Here is a 12,695-nt window from a genome sequence, read left to right on the forward strand (position 1 = left end):
AGTCCAGAGGAGCCACCAAGATGCTGAGAGGGCTGCAGCAGCTCTGCTCTGAGGACAGGCTGCAAGAACTGGGGCTGTGCAGCCTGGAGAAGAGAAGACTTTGAGGAGACCTTGGAGTGGCCTTCCAGGGTCTGATGGGGGCCTACAGAAGAGCTGGAGAGGGACTATTTATAAGGTCTTGTAATGACAGGATGAGAAGGAATGGGTTTGAACTGCCAGAGGGGAGATTGAAACTGGATGTTAGGAAGAAGGCCTTTCCAGTGAGGGTGGAGAGACACTGGCACAGGTTGCCCAGGGAGGTTGTGGATGATAATCACAGAACATGATTGAAGATCACATTCTGTGATTCTGTCATCCACAACCTTCCTGCAAGTGTTCAAGGCCAGGTTGGATGAGGCCTTGAGCAACCTGTTCTAGTGAGAGCTGTCCCCACCTGTGGCAGGGGGTTGGAAGTGGCTGAGCTTTGAGGTCCTTTCCAACCTAAACCATTCTATGATGCTCTGTGTCCTATTGGCAACTGCTGCTCTGATGGTGCCCACCGTGAGCCAGCCAGAGTCACTGCACTGTGCTGGTCAGCTCCTGCACTCATCAAAACGAGCTAAATGAGCTCAGCATCAGCTGAACCACACTCTCCATCCACCCTCTGGCTCCTGGAGAGCAGCTCCTCATTCCTAGGGATAACCCTGGTGTATCATTCTTTCCACAACTTGGTGAACCTTTGTTTCTGAATCATTTCAGTCCTTGGCCTGTGGTGTTTTGCTGGGAGGGGGTTCAAGAACCTTTCTTCTTCCGTGGCCCATTTCCATCTAGTTTCTGTGCCTTTCCTATAGGTATGTGTGTACACAGAGCTGTTTAGCTTAAATAGGTCTCATATGTTGGTAATGTTTGGCTTGTGGTGTATTTATGGAAAGCAAGTACCTTGCTTCTCAGGCTTTGTTTGAGTAGGCTTAGTGCAGCTAGTGTCTTCCAGTCTGTGTCATAAGGCAGGTTTTGCTGTTCTTATGCTTGCTTTCTGGTTTTTAACTTGAAACAGTTTTGCTCCAACAGGAAATTTCTGTTAGCTGGCTTCAAGATGTGATCCAACTTTAACAATCATACTAATACTTCTGTCCAAAATATCTTGGTTGAAATACACTGAGCTCTGCATCTGCTCTTCTTCCACAGCTGCATCAGAGTCCTTTATCCTGCTTCATCTGTGGAGTTCCAGGCTCAGGGCAGCAATTCCTGCTCTTGTTTCCAGAGTACATGCTTTGGCCAAATTTCATCCTGTTTCTACATCTGTGTGTAAGTTATAAATTCTTCTTTATCCTCCCTGCATTGATTATGCCTCACAGATTCAGGACTCCCAGCCCATTTTGCTAAGGCTCTCTAGGACTTGGTGCCAAAATCGTTGAGGTAAATATTAAATTAACTTAGTTCCAAGAACAGTTCTTGAAGAATTCAGTAAGTTATCTTCTTGACTATTCTTTTATTATAATGCACTTATGGACATGCTGCTACTGCCTCTTAACACTGGAGTATTTCTGGAAAGAGAGTTAATTAACATATCTTGAGTTACTATAAAGTTTGCTGACTGCTACTTGAATAATCACTCTCTTTGTGAAGAACTTCCTCCTAACATCCAGCCTAGACCTCCCCCTGCACAACTTCAACTGTGTCCCCTTGGTCTGTTGCTGGTTGCCTGGCAGAAGAGACCAGCCCCACCTGGCTACAGCCTCCTTACAGTCACCCCTGAGCCTCCTCTTCTGCAGGCTGCACACCCCCAGCTCCCTCAGCCTCTTCTCATAGGGTTTGTGTTCCAGGCCCCTCCCCAGCCTTGCTGCCCTTCTCTGGACACCTTCCAGCACCTCAACATCTCTCTTGAATTGAGTGGCCCAGAACTGGACACAGCACTCAAGGTGTGGCCTGAGCAGTGCTGAGTACAGGGGAAGAATAACCTCCCTCATCCTGCTGCCCACACTGCTCCTGATGCAGCCCAGGATGCCATTGGCTCTCTTGGCCACCTGGGCACACTGCTGCCTCATCTTCAGCCTACTATCCACCAGTACCCCCAGGTCCCTTTCTTCCTGGCTGCTCTCCAGTCACTTGGTGCCATGGTCTAGTTGACTGGACAGGGCTGGGTGCTAGGTTGGACTGGATCATCTTGGAGGTCTCTTCCAACCTGGTTGATTCTATGATTCTGTGCTTCTACTTTGGGAGTACAGTTTTGCCCCTAAAATCATAAATAAGCACAGGGAGGACCTCATTGCTGTCTACAACTACCTGAAAGGAGGTTGTAGCCAGGTGGGGGTTGGGCTCTTCTGCCAGACAACCACCAATACAACAAGGGGACACAGTCTCAAGTTGTGCTGGGGGAAGTACAGGCTGCATGCTAGGAGGAAGTTCTTCCCAGGGAGAGTGATTGGCATTGGAATGGGCTGCCCAGGGAGGTGGTGGAGTCACTGTGCCTGGAGGTGTTCAAGAAAAGCCTGGATGGGGCACTTAGTGCCATGGTCTGGTTGACTGGATAGGGCTGGGGGATAGGTTGGACTGTATGATCTTGGAGGTTTCTTCCAACCTGGTTGATTCTATGATTCTGTGATCTGTGATATCTGAGGAAAGAGAGGGAGGAGGCTGCCCCTTTGCAGTGAATGAAGCACATCAGTCTTGTATCTTTTGTCTGTAGAGGGAATGAATAAACCATCAAGAACTAAGAGGTGCTTTAGTTTTTATCAGAAAATCATTAACATATGCTAGAGTATTCAAGGCATTAGTCTGGCTCAATGGGTCAATACTACTGACAGACCTAGCTCAAACCTGAAATGTTATGGATGCCTTTAAAGGATGCAGCAAGATGTGAGCTGCACATCACAGAGTCAGAGAATAGTAGGGGTTGGAAGGCACCTCTGAGATCATCGACTCTAAAGCATGATCACCTAGGGCAGGCCACACAGGAACACATCCAGGCAGGTTTTGAAAGTCTCCTGTGCTGCTTTGAGGCTAACTGAAACATTTTAATGAGATAAATTAGTCCATTGGTTGTGAAAAGAAAAGTGATGTCTACATCACTCGTTTGTTCTGCTGAGAGATATAAAATCAAGAAACATAAAGTCAGTCAGAGTGTCTCTGGCTGCTGCATTAACTGTCTCTGCCTGAGCCTGCATAACCCAAACTAATCATTCTGCTTCTAAGTGGGACCCCACAACCTGTCTGGGCAGCCTGTTGCAGGGCTCCAGCACTCTCACAGTAAAGAAGTGCCTCCTCATGGTAACATGGAACCTCCTATAGAATCAAGCAGGTTGGAAGAGACCTCCAAGCTCATCCAGTCCAACCTATCCCCCAGCCCTATCCAGTCAACCAGACCATGGCACTAAATGCCTCATCCAGGCTTTTCCTGAACACCTCCTGTGTTCCAGCTTGTACACATTGTTCCTTGTCTAGTCACTGGGGACCACCAGAGCCTGGCACCTTCATCCTGACACCCACCCCTCAGATATTTATAGACATGGATAAGATCCCCTCTCAACCTTCTTTTCTGCAGACTAAACAGACCCAGGTCTCTCAGTCTCTCCTCAAAGAAGAGATGTGCAAGTCCTGCAGTCGTCCTCCTGGCTCTCCATTGGACTCTCTCCAGCAGATCTGTGCCTGTCTTGAAATGCCCACAACTGGACACAGCATTTGTGGTGAGTTGAAATGACCAGCAAAACAAAATCACCAGCCTAGCTCAGAAGGTGTGCTCTCCCCAGGGCAGAGCAGAGGGAATATCCCATCTGTTTCCCAAGGACAGGCTGCCTCTAACAACCCTTTTTGTTTCATCACTGTTTAAATCTTGGTTACGATTTTGTTTTCTGGCAAGTCAGCATTAGATTAAACTCTACCTAAACTGTGCCATGTAACATGAAAGCTGGATATAAAACCCAGTGTGTGCTGATTGCTGCACCTTGCTTTGATGACAACCAGCAACCATTACTGTAACACATGTGGGACTCTGGAACAGCCTTTACTGGCACCCAAAGATGCGTTTGTAGACCACCAGACCTTCATATTATGCTTTCTGTAGCTCACTTATTCATCTTCTAGATGGCTACAGCAGATGTAGCAGTTTTACTGTAGTGATAGGAGAATGCTTGGCAGGTGAGTCAGTTGAGCTGGCTGGCTTTAATTTTCACTCAGTTTTGAGAGAATGGGTTCTTTTCTAAACACTGTTTCTTCACTTGCAGTGTGTGAAGAAAATTAGTAATGAAAGCAGCCCAGCCAGAAAATATCATCTCTTGTGAAACTGTTCAGAAGGCATTCTCAGAGATGTTCTAGTCCCCTTAGAACATCTTTGTAGCCCTTTGCTGTACCCCCTCAACCAGTTCCCTAACATAGAATAGAATTCAGAGAATCAACCAGGTTGGAAGAGACCTCCAAGATGATCCAGTCCAACCTATCCCCCAGCCCTGTCCTTCTTGAGCCAGCCAGCCCAGAACTGGACACAGTACTCCAGATGAGGCCTCACCAGGGCAGAGCAGAGGGGAAGAAGAACCTCCTTAGACTTGCTTGCCACATTTTTCTTGATGAACCCCATGATGCCATTGGCCCTCTTGGCTACAGGGGCACGTTGTTAGCTCATGGTCACCCTCTTGTCCACCAGGACTCCCAAGTCTTTTCCCACAGAGCTGCTTTCCAGCAGGTCAGCCCCCAACCTGTACTGATACAGGGATTATTCCTCCCCAGGTGCAATTCCCTACACTTGCCCTTGTTGAATTGCATCACCTCTGCTTGATGTCTCCGGCACCATCATTTCTCTGTTGCAGTGAACACCAAGATGAAAATGTCATTGCAACTTCAGTCACTGACATATAGAGTGATTAGTCTAATAATTTGATCAGATCCTGTTGGCTTCTACTGGGCCTTTTGATGATGTGGAAACTGTTGTGGATCAGATCTGTCTGAGGCCAGTGTGACACCAGCACTGCTCTCACAGCTCAAAGGGCTACCACCAAGTCACTCCTCTTCATTATAAGCCATTGCCATCTTCCAGGTAATGTTTTCTTTCTGTCTGTCTTTTCATCAAGCAACAAGCTTAGCTGTGGCGTGTTAGAAATAGAATGAATGCAGTTTAGTTCAGCCCCTGTGATTAAATGTAATTCACTTCAGGAGAAGCTGCTTACACTGGTTAATTGCTCCAGTCTGAAAGGTAATCAATTCCTCCTGGCTGAGGCAAGCAAGGGCAGATCTCATGCTCTGCCTCAGAAAGAACAGAAGAAAGGTTGTGAACTTCATCTCACCTCAGATGTGATTGCAGAAAGTGTTACTCTCATGCTAACTTTTCATATCCTTTTATAGACAATTCAGAAGTGAATTTCTTGTTTTACAAAAGAAATGGATACACTTGTGTAGTGCACACAGAAAAAAAGAGCCAACCAAGAAAAAGGAATAGCAGCTCAATAACAAGAGTAGCATCTGAGTGATACGAGTTGCTTTTCATTTCATAGCAGGAAGAGATTTGTGCTTAAGACCTGTTTGCCTAACTTAAAGCCTCAGGTAACTGACTTCCTGAAGGATGGGCCAGATCTGTAAGCAAAGAGATCATTTACAGGCTCCTGAAATTCTGTTCCATTAGCAGCTCAAATATTAAAATGATTAGAAAAATAATGAGATATTTTACACATATGTAGGTTGGGGGTTGGGCTCCTCTCCCAGGCAGCCAGCAACAGAACAAGGGGACTTAGTCTCAAGTTGTGCCAAGGGAGGTCTAGGCTGGGTGTTAGGAGGAAGTTGTTGGCAGAGAGAGTGATTGGCATTGGAATGGGCTGCCCAGGGAGGTGGTGGAGTTGCTGTCCCTGGAGGTGTTGAAGCCAAGCCTGGCTGAGGCACTTAGTGCCATGGTCTGGTTGATTGGCCAGGGCTGGGTGCTAGGTTGGACTGGATGATCTTGAAGGTCTCTTCCAACCTGCTTGATTCTGTGAATAGTGCCTCTTTAATTTTGTACAGAGCTGCCTCACATGTCAGACTTTCCAAAGGAAAGAGGGAGGCTGGATCAGCAAGTTAGCTAGGCAAGCATTCTGTAGCTATATATGGATTTAAGAGGAAACTTAAGCCACTGGAGGCTTGCATAGCAATATTTCACAACTAGGAATTAGCAAGAACCAACTCAGCTTCTTGCTGTGAGTTAATGCAGCCAGAGATTCGAGGCAGAGTTGTTTTCTTCCAGAGGAAACTCATCTTGAGCTGGGTGCCTCTGTTGCCCTACAGACAGGTAATACACAGGTCCTGCCCCTGCCCTGCTCCCCCGTTTCAGCATTCTCAGCCCCACCGAGGAGAAACCTACATATGCTAGAATTATATCACTGGAGCAGGCTGCCCAGGGGGTGGTGGAGTGACTAACCCTGCAGGTGTTCAAGAAGCACGTAGAGGTGGCACTTCAGGACATGGTTTAGTGGCTGTGGTGGTGTCAAGACCTGATGATCTTAGTCATACATAGACTCATAGAATCAACCAGGTTGGAAGAGACCTCCAAGCTCATCCAGTCCAACCTAGCACCCAGCCCTGGCCAACCAACCAGACCATGGCACCAAGTGCCTTATCCAGTCGGTTTTTTGAACATCTCCAGGGACGGTGACTCCACCACCTCCCTGGGAGTCTTTTCCAGCTGAACCTCTTCCGTGGTTCCACAGGAGCTGTGGCTGCTTTGCTGAGTAGCTCTGCCGAGCTCTGAGAACACATTTGCAAAGGAGCAGCTTGAAATGAGATCGGTTGCCTTCTGCAGACCAGGGACTGTTGAGACACATAATTAATGTAGTCTTGCACTTATGGAAACTTGGCCTTTCTGCTTGGGATGGCTTCAGCTAAGGGTGTGTTCCTGCTGCTTGTTGGAAGGAAGGGCTGGTTTGTTATTTATTGCTGAGTGAACCAGCGGGCACCATTAATATTGCCGCGCTGACAGAGAAAGCTTTTTCCCAGTCTGCTGTTCTATTTTTCCCCCTCTTTCCCTTGAAATGCTCCTTCTCTTTCCATAAACAGATGCAAACAGACCAAACATTTCCTGCAAAGTAAGGCAGCGAGTTCAAAGTAGCCAGAGCAAGGTTATCTTGCTGCTGAAAAGGCATATTTATTGTATGTCTGCACACGTCAGAGAGTAAGAATCTCCCCAAGAGCAGAAAGTTCTGTGTCAGGTGTTTGCCTGCAGCCAGTTTTATGCTGTGCTCTATGGAGATGACAGCTGCTCAGGTGTGAACTGATGAAGTAGAAAGCTTTTTGACTCCCATCTCTCCAGCTATTCCATAGAATGCCAGGGGTTTTTATTCTCTGAGACTTGAGCTACAAAGCCCTTTCTTGAGTATCGGCTGCAGAACGGCACTGCCCTGCTCAGAGAGCAGAGCACTGCAGGATGTGGGATGCTCTTTGGGGGCCTGACCACTGTCACTGACTGCACACACCAAAATGGCTATCATTTGTCAGGCCCAAGAACAAAGTAAGTTGGGGATATATAATAAGCTTGGGGATATATATCTCTTTGAAGGCATTTGTAGCCAGATGTCAGATACTGGGCAGACTTGCCCTACCCCCAGCGTGCTGAACAGTGCATACTACATTTCAGGGCAAGCTGAGTTCAAGCCTCTGAAACAGCTGACCTCTGGAGCAAAAATGCTTTGCAATCCCTGACTAGTCAAAACTGCCACAAGTGAGTCAGAGAGACAGGCTGGGAAAAGTGAACCTGAGTGTTTCTCATTGCTATGAGGAGAATGATACAATCTCAACCTGATATTCTTCATTCATTTCTCTGAGCTGGATGTTTGCTGAAAGTCTGCCCTTCCTAGCTGATGCTTGAAACAGAGGATTACATTACCTAGAGGTTTTCCTCCTAATCTGAAGTATATGGCAAACAGTCTAGTCTTTATTCCTTCAGTTTATCCCTGCTTCCCATCCCAGGAGCACTGGAACTGTGAAACTGATAGCAGCTACCTAGAGCTGTAAAAATATGGGTAGGACAGTAACTGCAAGAAAGAAAGCAACCCTAGGCTAGGACAGGAAAGGTTGTGAGCCACTGCAGTAACCTTGTGAGCCTGCAGTGAATTCTATTATGTAACCAGAGCTCTACAGCTTTATTTCCCAGTCACAGGAGCTGGAAGCCACAATACAGCAATTCAAAACATTGCTTAGAGGCAAGAAATGAAAGAATCATTTGAGGGAATATAATATTTTAGACTGAACTGTTAAACAAGATACAGAAAGTAGTAGTTTCCCAAAAGAAAACATCTAGTGGGGAAGAAAAAAAAAACCAAGAAGCAGAAAGTTTCTCATCTCTTGGAGAAATAAACACAAGAAGATTTCATTTTTGTAGGCTTGAGAGAAGCAGTTTGGGACTCTGTTTAAAAAATGAGCTCTTTTAGAAGTTATCATCTGATTTATGTGCTTTTCTGGGCAGAGATTTCAAGCTTTGCTTCTTTGTCCAGAACTTATTCATAAGCAGAGCCTGGTGAAAGGTAAATCATAAAACATCACCAGGAGACAGTCAAGTCTTATAACCAAGATCAGTCTGTTGCCCAGTACTGCAGTGCATCCAGGGCTTAAACTGGTTTAGACTTTGTGCTCTCTTTTGGGCTAGCTAAGGGTAAGGCTGTGGTTGTGCCAGTGGCAATGGCAATGACAAGAGGGGACTGTACACATGGTTTGGAGAGGGCTGCAGTATCAGAAGCTCAGTGGGAAAGGCAGAGAGCATGGGTAAAGCAGACACAGCTAGCTCCTGCAAGGAAAGCCTGGATGAGGCACTTAGTGCCATGGTCATAGAATCAACCAGGTTGGAAGAGACCTCCAGGCTCATCCAGGCCAACCTAGCACCCAGCCCTAGCCAGTCAACCAGACCATGGCACCAAGTGCCTCATCCAGTCTTTTCTTCAACACCCCCAGGGATGGTGACTCCACCACCTCCCTGGGCAGCCCATTCCAATGCCAATCACTCTCTCTGCAAACAACTTCCTCCTAGCATCCAGCCTATGCTTCCCCCAGCACAACTTGAGACTGTGTCCCCTTGTTCTATTGCTGGTTGTCTGGGAGAAGAGACCAACCCCACCTGGCTACAACCTCCCTTCAGGTAGCTGTAGACAGCAACAGTCCAATTGATTGGCTAGGGCTGGGTGATAGGTTGGACTGGATGAGCTTGGAGGTCTCTTCCAACCTGAAATAAATCCTACTGAGTTCCATTTACAGGTTTCCCAGACACCATTCTTTCCAAGTCCAACAAAGCTACTGAGAATGAGTCACCTTATTCCTATGTACAGGATTACTCTAACCCAAAGGTCTCTTATGTTATTCCATTTGTAATGTTCAATGATTCTCTTCTCATTTTCCCTACACCTGGAAGGTACCAGAGGGATAATCCAGTCCAGCCCTCCCCTGTGGTGTGTTGGAAGAGGTACACATGCCTCTTTCCAGAGGTGGTTTCAGCCAGTTTGGAGCAGAGGGATGGTTTTGCAGTCACTACCTGCTAGAGCTCTTGTTAACAGTTGCCTTGGTCCTCTCAGGTATTTAATTTCAAAGAGCCTAAAAGCCCAGACGCTGGGGTTTTGACTGCAGAGGGGGCTGGGAGGGTTTCAGGTTCTCAGTAGCTTGATTCTGGCTCAGTGAGTTATGTGGGGATTTAATTTTCCTCTGGACTCCTTGGAAACCTTCTATAAATGGTTTAAATTTACCAGCCTGGTTGTTTTAGTCTGCCTGGTTCCTCAGTGTGTGCTTTCCATAAAGGCTGCTTTGGGTTTTTCTCACCTCGTCATTGCCCCCAGTTCAGCTGGGGGCTGGTGATAAAGGACATCTCCTTGAAAGCTAAAGGTCCCCTGCTCCCTCAGTGCTGCTGGGATACAACCTGCTTAGATCTTTCTCTTCCATACTGCTGTCATTACAGAAAGAATGAAGAGATGGAATACAACATGCTTAACCTTGCCCTTGTGATCATGCCCACTGGGTGTTCCAAGGAGGATATCTTCACCAGTTCCAGGCTAGCTTTATACTTTTTGCCCCACATAGGGACTGAACTTTGCATAAAGCCTGGAAAAGTGTTTCTGGATGCATGAATGTGAAGGTGACTGTGGTAGTGGTGCAGCTGCAGGAGCTTGCTGTCAGCCAGCCAGCTCAGCAATTAGTTGCTAATGGTGTAGCCTGTGTAGCCCAGAACTCAGAATCATTAAGGTTGGAAAAGACCTCCAAGTTCATCGTAGAATCATAGAATCAACCAGGTTGGAAGAGACCTCCAAGATCATCCAGTCCAACCTAACACCCAGCCCTATCCAGTCATCTAGACCATGGCACTAAATGCCTCATCCAGGCTTTTCTTGAACCCCTTCAGGGACAGTGACTCCACCAGCTCAAATCCAACCATCAACCCAATGCTACCATGCCCACTAAGCCATGTCCTCAAGCACCATGTCTACAGGTTTATTTGAATGCCTCCAAGGATGGTGGCTTCACCACCACCTCCCTGGGCAGCCTGTTCCTATGCCTGACCATTCTTTCAGTAGAGGCATTTTTCCTAATATCCAATCTAAACCTCCCCTGGTGCAATTTGAGCCCATTTTGTCTTGTCCCCTGCAATCTGCAGTGCCATGGGTGAAGGTAGGTAAACAGCAGGAGCCTCCCCAGCTGAGATCTGGCCACAAAGAGCTGCTGTCAGTATTCCCAGGGCAGTGCCATTCTAGAAGCTGTGCCTGTGCCAGGTAATCTAGTGCTAGCACAGACAGTGGAAGTAATCCCATGGATTTCCCCAGCATGGAGCCTGAGTCTCTCTGATTTATCAGCTAATGGCTTCCAGTCTCCAAGGTTATCTTTCCCATAACTCTCCTGAGGACTAGGACTCATACCTTCAGCAAGCAGTTTGGTAGAAGGAACGTCTAGCTGAACTCTTAATGGAAGTGATTTTGATCCTGAATCAATGTGTTCTGTCCCTGACCTCCATCCACTTCTCAGAACTCCCTGGATCCATGCCACCATCAGCAGCATTTCAAAATCCAATTAGATGATTCAATGAGGGCAGCACTGGGGATCTCAGAAAGACTTGCCATATTTACAGAGCATATAAGCAACTACAAGACAGCTTCCCACTGCTGTCAAGGAAGAGCAAGTGTCCAAGCAAAATACAGCACGAATAGTACAGCTTGAGCTTTGTTAGCTCCTATCTCAGCACAGTCACATGCTGGATGTGCAGCACACAGCTGTACCTAAATGATGACGAGATACATCCCAGTGAGGTCCTTTCTTCCTCTAGAGACGTATGGAGACTGCCCTGGGACAGATCTTGTGACTAAGGAGAATTGAAAAACAATCAGTGAAGGAAGATAAGCAAAGAGGAGGGGCAACATCTGTGTGTCTTGGGCCAGCATCTGTGTGTCTTGTGCCAACTGCAGCGCAGGGAGGAAAGGACCTAGCAATTCAGAGGAGGAGATATAAGGCAGTACAAGTAATGGATCTCATCCCATTCACCATTGGAAACCACTCTAGGTTTGTTCCTTGTGGTGTCCCTCAGGGGTCAGTGCTGGCACCAGTGCTCTTTAACATCACTGTCAGTGATGTGGACAGAAGAATTGAGTGCACCCTTAGCAAGTGTGCAGATGGCACCAAGCTGTGTGGCACAGTCGACTTCTTAGAGGGCAGGGATCCATCCAGAGAGACTTGGACAGGCTGCAGAGCTGTGCCCAGGCCAGCCTCATGACATTCAACAAGGCCAAGTGTCAGGTCCTGCACCTGGGCGGGTGCAATCCCAAGTACAACTCCAGGCTGGGTGGGGAATGGCTGAGAGCAGCCTTGAGGACCAGGACCTGGGGATCTGGGGTGATGAAAAGCTCAACAGGAGCCTGCAGTGTGAGTGCAGCCCAGACAGCAACCCTGTGCTGGGCTGCAGCAAGAGCAGTGTGGGCACAGGGCAAGGGAGGGGATTCTGCCCCTTGGCTCTGCTCTCCTCAGACCCCACCTGCAGTCCTGTGTGCAGTTCTGCAGCCCCCAGCACAAGCAGGACATGGAAGTGTTGGAGCCAGTTCAGAGGAGGCCACCAAGATGCTCAGAGGGCTGCAGAGGTGTTCAAGGCCAGGTTGGATGAGGCCTTGAGCGACCTGTTCTAGTGGGAGGTGTCCCTGCCTATGGCAAAAGGTTGGAACTAGATGAGTTTTGAGGTCCCTTCCAACCTAAACCATTCTCTGGTTCTATAAATGCATAAGAGAATGGAGAAAGAAGATCTGTTCAGAGCCTGCAGCAGAAAAGCAGTCAACTGTGTTGTGATTTGCATCAATAGGAACAAAACTCTTCCACTCTATGCAGTGTACCTTTAAAGACCCTCCAAGCACCACCCTACTGCAACATCTCCCACAGAGTAACTCAGAATGGTTTATAACCTTTCTCCATGCTCCTTGCAATGTTTAAGAGCAGGATGTGGCTGCTAAGGATTTGGCTGGGCTATGAAGGCATTTGAGGTTTAGGTCAGCATGGTCCAACCAGCTGCCTTGATCTACCACAGGGAGATCTGGCCCACTGCCCTTCTCCTGGAGGAGACAAAGAACAGCTGCTCAAGCTGCAAAGGCAAGTGGGGCTGCTGAAGGCTTACTCCTGCACCAGCCCAGGCACCAGGAAATGGGGGTGATTGCTTCAGACTGGCATGGGAGCACCCAGGCAGCACTGCCAGCTCTGTGCCACATAGGTGGAGCAGCCACAGAGGCTGGAGCAGGAGCGTAAGAGTCTGCTGGAGGGGA

The sequence above is a fragment of the Pogoniulus pusillus genome, chromosome 24 (assembly GCF_015220805.1).
Source record: "Pogoniulus pusillus isolate bPogPus1 chromosome 24, bPogPus1.pri, whole genome shotgun sequence".
NCBI classification, from domain to species: Eukaryota; Metazoa; Chordata; class Aves; order Piciformes; family Lybiidae; genus Pogoniulus; species Pogoniulus pusillus.